Below are 8,071 nucleotides of genomic sequence, written 5' to 3' on the forward strand. Positions count from 1 at the left end.
GCCTTGCTCAGGATAAACACAAGCTAAATGATTGCTGTCAGGGTATAAGCCTCTCCAAGAATCCGCACAAGAACACAACTCAAAATCATTTTAATGCCTGACATCTTTGAAGGAGTAATTGAATCATATCCGAATCAGAAACAAAACTTCAGAGCGTCTGATTCAGTTGTAGGCAAAAGGTCTTCTGCAATCAGCCGTCGGTTTCCATCGCAATAAAGGCGTAATGATTCCCGTGTGCTTTCTTGCAATATAAAAAGAGTTTTCAGATGAATATTTAACACTTCACCGGCGTTTGGCTGCAGTTGTACACACATTTTTGGCTGTGCCCAACTGCCAGTGCCGTGCCTGAATTCATAATCTTACCTGGTATCACCCTCACCAATAGCATAATGCCTGTCCACTGTAAAATCTGTCTTTCATCTGTAAAATCTATGCCAAATTATTTAGGAAAATATGAATTTGATGAGTAGCAGACACTCACTACATTACATTATAGTCATTTAGCAGAAGCTCTTATCTAGAGAGACGTACAATAAAGTGCAAATTAGAACCAAATCAGAGGACCCTAGAGGGAATTATGGTTGCAAGTCCTCCAGTGATCACATGGATAAAAATGGAACCCTTGATGAGTAATCAGAAAACTATCCAAGTAGCAATACCACGTTTGGTAGCAAGAATACTAAAATAATTCAACACAAGTGCAATTATTACCTACAGTATAGCATACCCATAGCATACAAGGCTAGGGAGGGAAAGAGGTGAGTTTTGAGTCTTCAGTCTGCGCTTGAGAGAGGTGAGAGTCTCTGCTGTCCACAGGAAGGTGATTCCACCACCGCGGGGCCAGAACAGACAGCAGTCGTGACCGCGCGGCGAGACTCCTACGAGAACCGTTTCATATTAACAGACAAGGAAATGGACGTACCTCCACGTCCCTCTGCAGAGGCACTGCGCGCGTTCGATGCAGCGACTGCGTCCAGTACACAATCATATTTAATGAACACATAATGAACAGTTCCTCCACAGTCACAGCGTTCCCGGCTCACTCCCCACAGAGGAAGCACGCTGCTCTCGTTCGCCCGATTGCTGCAGCAGCTTTGATGCACGTCCGCGGCATTATTAGCATGTTGCACACAGCGCAGTTTGGTTTCAGGTAATTGCACGGTGAAGTGGCTGTCATTGCCTTTAAATGGCTGGATGCAGAAGGAATTAGACTTCCAAAGAGCCGTGATGCCATTCACATGAATACAGATTTGCCGACATTTGAACACCAGTTCTGGCAGCATTAGAGTGGGTGGAATGGTAAAACGGGGATCATTTTTCACTTTGGAATTTAATTTGGATGTGCTTCAATTCGTGCTGTTCACATGCAATTCAATTCAATTCAATTCAATTCAATTCAATTCAATTCAATTCAATTCAATTCAATTCAATTCAATTCAATTCAATTCAATTCAATTCAATTCAATTCAATTCAATTCATCCATCCATTATCTGAACCCGCTTATCCTGAACAGGGTCGCAGGGGGGCAGGGGGGCTGGAGCCTATCCCAGCATACATTGGGCGAAAGGCAGGAATACACCCTGGACAGGTCGCCAGTCTATCTCAGGGCACACACACCATTCACTCACACATACATACATACCTACAGGCAATTTAGACTCTCCAATCAGCCTAACGTGCATGTCTTTGGACTGTGGGAGGAAACCAGAGTACCCGGAGGAAACCCACGCAGACACGGGGAGAACATGCAAACACCGCACAGAGAGGCCCGGGCCGACGGGGATTCGAACCCAGGACCTCCTTGCTGTGAGGCGGCAGTGCTACCCACTGCACCATCCGTGCCGCCTCAATTCAATTCAATTCAATTCAATTCAATTCAATTCAATTCAATTCAATTCAATTCAATTCAATTCAATTCAATTCAATTCAATTCAATTCAATTCAATGTGCATTATTGGCAGGAAATACATAGGTACATATTGCCAAAGCAAACATGAAACATACAAGTATATAACAGCACGTAAAAGTAATGCATGAACAATTAAGTCAACAGTTGTAATAGTAATAAAATAATAAACAACAAAAACAAGAACAATAATAATAGATTCATATGATTTGTCATAGGCGGCACGGATGGTTAGATGTCACCAAAAGCTAATTGCTCTTTTTTCAATGTTGATCAGCAGTGGATTTTGGCCTAATTCAGCCCTGCTGTGTCATGCAGAGATTCAGTGGGGTGTTCTTCCCAGTTTGAAAAATCTGGTTTTGCAAGCGGACCGCACACTTCATAAAGTATTTGTCATAAAGTACAATGGGTTCAATTACAGTTTTAAAGATCTTTAACCAAATTTTAATTGCAGTGTCAAATTCCCCTTTTAGCGGCATGAAAAGTCTTTCTGGCTTTCACTTTCAGTTAATTCACAGCCAAGTTAAAACTTCCAGATGAAGTATTTGTGAGGCCTAAATAAATATAATGTGTACAATGATCTATTGTTTCTGATTAGATTTTTACTGAAAAATCATAATTCCAGTCATTTTTTACATTCACTGCCAGGGCCCGAGCTCTATCAGATCCAGGTTCTTCTGCAGCCCTTGTTCTGTAGGTGACAGCAGAACCAGGTCATCGGCATAGATCAGGAATTAAATTTCTTTATCGTGTACAATGAGTAATTTCTCTCTCTCACTCTCTCACTCTCTCTCGCGCTCTCTCCCCCCCGTCTCTCTCTCTTCCCCATAACGCCCCCCCCCCCCCCCACTGTGTGCACATGCAAATGTGTGCCGTTAATGAGCAATGTCACCGGAGGTCCCAGAGAGCGCGGGCAAGTGGATCAGAATGATTTGTGACTGCTCTCGCCGCAATTTGTCCTCCCAGTATTAACAAAATCAACAGCAACTGCGGGACGGAAGGTCAGGGGAATTAATACAGGGATGATAACGGCTGGAGGAAGATCAGGGGCATTAATACCGGGATGATAACCGCTGGAGAAAGATCAGGGTCAGCGATGCTGCAGGAAGCGTACAGAGGAGGATACAGACAGTGATAATGTTCTGCGTGATTCACTGATGGACTAGCACCCAGGGACTCACTCACACCCATCTGTTTTTCCACAGCAGGGATACTCAAATCTGGCCCCCGTGGCCAGTAGTGCTGCTACTTTCCTTTTCTACCCCACAGTTAATTGATCTATTCATTTCACTGATTGGACCGAGATTTAGCTGGGCTGGTGTTGCAGAATGAAGTCAGTGAGAGAGGGGGACAATGTGACACAGCAGAACAGGGCCAGGTTTGACTATCCCTGCTCTACCTGCCTGCCCCTGATGTGTCACTGCCATAAATGTTTCCTCTGATGTGAAACCAAACTGAGAACCTCACCTGGTCCTTTAAATATAAAAAAATAATAATAATATTTAACCCCATCTGATACAGAACTGTGGCTCTGAATCACACATTCATTCATTCATTCATTCATTCATTCATTCATCCATTCTGTTACAAACCAGTCTAGGTTAGACTATAACAGGACAAATGATAGGGAAAACTTTGGTTTAACGGGTATGGGGCGACTTTTAACACAAGAGTCCGAATGGCTTACCCCCACAGGAGATTTAAATTTCCACGCAGTCACCTTCAACAACAATAAAGGAAAAATGACAAAGCAAAAGAACAAAACAGTGTCCCGATGAAAGGATGTGCAAGCCAGCCGGGAAGACTGTAACTAACCGGAGTCACCATACGGAGAGCAGAGGGGCAAAGACAAAGTCAAAGTCAGAGTCTGGGTGAGCATATCAGGGTCAAACAAAGCAAAAATCTGAGTGGAACAGGCAATGGTCAAACACAAAATCCAATCAGCAAACAAAACAAAATGGGCTAGATGAGAATGGAAAGTCAAACAATATAAGGTCAAACACCTAAACATAAGGTCAGACCTAGTCTGGTGACTGCCAAACTGCTGCTTTCTCAAACGAAGAAAGGGAGATGGAAACCAGGCAATCAGCCTTTTTTACACAAACCAGATTGAGCCATAGATAGGATTCATATAAACTCTGAAAGACTTGATTTAACACTGATCATTTTACTGTGAACTGTTGAACAATGAGTTGCAAGTGCAAGCCCTGTATTCTTGGAAAGGGGATTTTATAGCCTGCGCAGAGGCATTATGTCTTAACAGCATCTTTATCAAACCACCTGATGGACAATCATCTACAATCAACCCACTGCAGTGCCTGAATCATCTTTATTAATGATTTACAGACAACTATCATTCACTGCTGACATAATACTGACATATCAATCAATCATTTATCGCATATATCGTATCAATCATATATCGCATCAAATTCAAAACATTGGTGCTAGCCTTCCAAGCAGTTAAAGTAACTTCCCCAGCTTATCTGCAAAAAATCATCAGACCCTACACCCCTGCCAGACCTCTTCGTTCAGCCTCCACAGGCCGCTTGGCACCTCCCCCTCTCAGAACCTCCACCTCACGCTCACGACTACTGTCTGTTCTGGCTCCACGGTGGTGGAACGAACTCCCCGTTGAGGTCAGAACTATAGAATCTCTCCCCACCTTCAAGCGCAAGCTGAAGACGCACCTCTTCAAGCAGCACCTCTCCCCATCCCTCCCTACCTCCCTGTGAACCTTAATTGTTGTCTCTGTGACTTGCTTTGTGTATCGGTATTTTTAGTTGGCTAGGTAAGCAGTGTTTGGATAGTTAACTTTGGTGACTTTTGCTCTGTTTGTTTGTTCAAAAAAAAAAAAAAAAAAAAAAAAATGTAATGTAATGTAATGTAATGTAATATTGACATCCACAACAATGTGGCAAATCCCTTATTTATGGATAGCCACCATACTTAAATTAAATATCTATTTTCACCCATATTTAGATGGTTAAATAATCTTCTTAAATAGACAGTAAATGTACTGTATGTTTTGGTCAGGAGTATGTTTCACAGAAAAGCCAGGGACGTTTTACTGACATATAAAGGGTTAAGATATTTCAAATAAGTACTTGGCTCAGATCTGCATAACACAATTACCAACTGGTGATTTTTTAAACTTGTGTTTGGCCCCTCATTACATTCTTTCACTGTAATTCTTATTCCTCATTAAACAGACTCTTTTGCCATCCTAAGAATTATTAGCTGAATGCTTCCCCCATAATTATAAAAATTATTTTAAACTAGTAATAAAGGGTGTTTGCAATGAGAAAGAGACAAGTTAAGTGGCCTGTGTCTGGCCATTGACCCAGTTTCCCCCATCTTCTTCCATGGATTAATGTTGCATCAGCTAAACTTGTGGTTTGTACAAAACAAATGACACCCATTTGTAAACAGTGCCGGACACATTTGCTAGGGAATTGCTTTTTAAATGTTGCTGCTTCTTCCATTGTCAGAATTGTCTAATCTAATCCATTCGGTTAATGAAATAATTTGTAAACTCATTTTGATTTGGTTCTCTTTATGTACTGAATCTGTGCTTAATGCAGTCTGAGAGTGTCCATGTAGACACATCATGAATTTCAAGTGAAAGACAAGCTGCAAACTGCAAGGTACTAACATAAAAGAGATTATACGGATCTGGGTAATTGGGCAGCAAGTGTAGGATGTAGACTGGACCAGTTTGAATTCAGTGCTTGATTCAAAATGAGCAGGTCTGTTCCACCCATCCTGTTGCCTGTCTGTGACTGACAAATCTGGAAAATTAAAGGCCAGACTACATTAAACTGTACGTGTGCAAATTCACGTTCCCATGAGGAAGAAATCCATTCATTTTGGTGACCACCTAGTGCCACCATCAGCGCACACTTGTTCAAATTGTTATCGATATATTTCCAAAAGTAATGGCTTAACTACCATGGAATTTGCCAGGCACCTTCATGTTCCCAAAAGGGATGACCCTGTTTATTTTGGTGACCTCATGACATTTGCTCTAGCGCCATCATCAGGCCAAACATGTTCCAAATTACTGGATTGCCATTCATGCGAGGGGACTGTGGTGCCTCTATTGAGTTCATTCGTCTTGAAAAAATGACATGCTTATATACACCAAATGAGGTTCTCGTCTGGATGCAGATACATGAAGTGCAAATTCACTGCATGTGCTGTGAAGTGTATGAGCAGATTTGAATTTGAATTTGAATTGAATTGAACAGCCCAGTTTAACAGCAGCTTGTGCTCCAGTGAGCGCTGTTCACAGTGACAGACAGTGTTGATAGTGTGAATCATAAAAACAAACTTCATGGGTCAGAAAGCCCAAAGCTCTGAGCAATAACAAAATAAAATACATGGACAAAATATCAAGTATAAATGTCACATAGTCAGTTAAATAAAACTGAAAGAAGATAAAAGAAAAAGTCAACTGAGTTGAAAGTCAAGTGAAGGAGAAGCAACAATGGTTCTTTAACTCGGACCCGAGGGACCCCTGTGCTGGTTTTCCTTCAAATCGTAAACAGCCTGTAAATGCAAGCCAGTGGTCTGTAGCGTAGTGGTTAAGGTAAATGACTGGGACACGCAAGGTCGGTGGTTCTAATCCCGGTGTAGCCACAATAAGGTCCGCACAGACATTGGGCCCTTGACCAAGGCCCTTAACCCTGCATTACTCCAGGGGAGGATTGTCTCCTGCTTAGTCTAATCAACTGTATGTCGCTCTGGATAAGAGCATCTGCTGAAATGTCATTAATATAATGTAATGAACTTTAGTCTCCTTTCAGCAGTAACTGGCAGACACACGGAGGACCTCTCCAGCTAGGGCACCCAGTATCTTGTGCTGAATCCCGCCGGGGATGACATAGTGTGGTCCACACAGAACCTAGACGCAGTGTGGTGAACGGGCTGCGTCCTTCCTGTAATGTAAATGTAATCCTAAAATTTGAACAAGCTGTTCATTTTTCATAATTAGGAGCATTTAGTGTTTTACCCTCTTAAAACTACAGTTAAGCCACATTACACCAGAAATAGAAATGCATGCCATAAAGAATACATTTGCATGATGCTTATTGTGATATTTAGCCAATTATTGTATAAAGCCATAGGAGATGAATTACTAATTAATTAAAGTGCGGACACCTGGCCGCAAAAATTAACCATTAGGCAGATGAAAGATGAATGAAAGATAAAGCAAATGATAATGAGTCAAACCAGCACTGTGTTAATAAGTTTTAAAAAATAACTTAAAGACGGGCGTTCAATACCTGTAATTGACAGAGATCGGTTGTAACAAAACCCAGCAAACACAGGGGTCCCCAGAACCAAGTGCTTGCAGATACTTTTGACATTCTCTAAAAATGCTCCTTCAAAAATATATTTTTCTTCCCAATTGTGGTGGTTTCAGCAAATTCACGGGCTCCCTGTGCAGTCACGCAGCCCTAGGTCTGGAAACAAAGCTCATCCACATCAGTGCACACAGTCGGTGGATGAGTGGCAGCCTGTAGATGAGTGATGATTGGCAGTCTGTAGATGAGTGGCAGTCTGTGGATGAGTGGCGGTCTGTAGATGAGTGGCAGTCTGTAGATGAGTGGCGGTCTGTATATGAGTGGCAGTCTGTAGATGAGGGGCAGTCTGTATATGAGTGGCAGTCTGTAGAAGAGTGGCAGTCTGTATATGAGTGGCAGTCTGTAGAAGAGTGGCAGTCTGTAGATGAGTGGTAGCCTGTAGATGAGTGGCAGTCTGTAGTTGAGTGGCAGTCTGTATATGAGTGGCTGTCTGTAGATGAGTGGCAGTCTGTAGATGAGGGGCAGTCTGTAGATGAGAGGCAGTCTGTAGATGAGTGGCAGTCTGTAGATGAGTGGCAGTCTGTAGATGAGTGGCCTCCTCATCGTCTGTGGAGGATGCCTTTCGTTTGCCAGGCTTTTTTGTGGAAATAACAACTCTCGGCCAATATGGTGCGTTTCAGCCAACTGTGCCAGTTGCGTAGTATGTGTAGCTGGGTTATTTCAAGGACAGGCCTGCGAGTCAAAACGAGTGAAGGCACAACTAGTAAATGCAGTTGGGAACACCGAGTTTGGTTAATGGATAAAACGTTGTAAAATAATGACAGTCTCTTGAGGAGAGAACTGCATCTTGATTCG

Source organism: Conger conger, chromosome 2 (genome assembly GCF_963514075.1).
Source record: "Conger conger chromosome 2, fConCon1.1, whole genome shotgun sequence".
In the NCBI taxonomy this organism is placed as follows: Eukaryota; Metazoa; Chordata; class Actinopteri; order Anguilliformes; family Congridae; genus Conger; species Conger conger.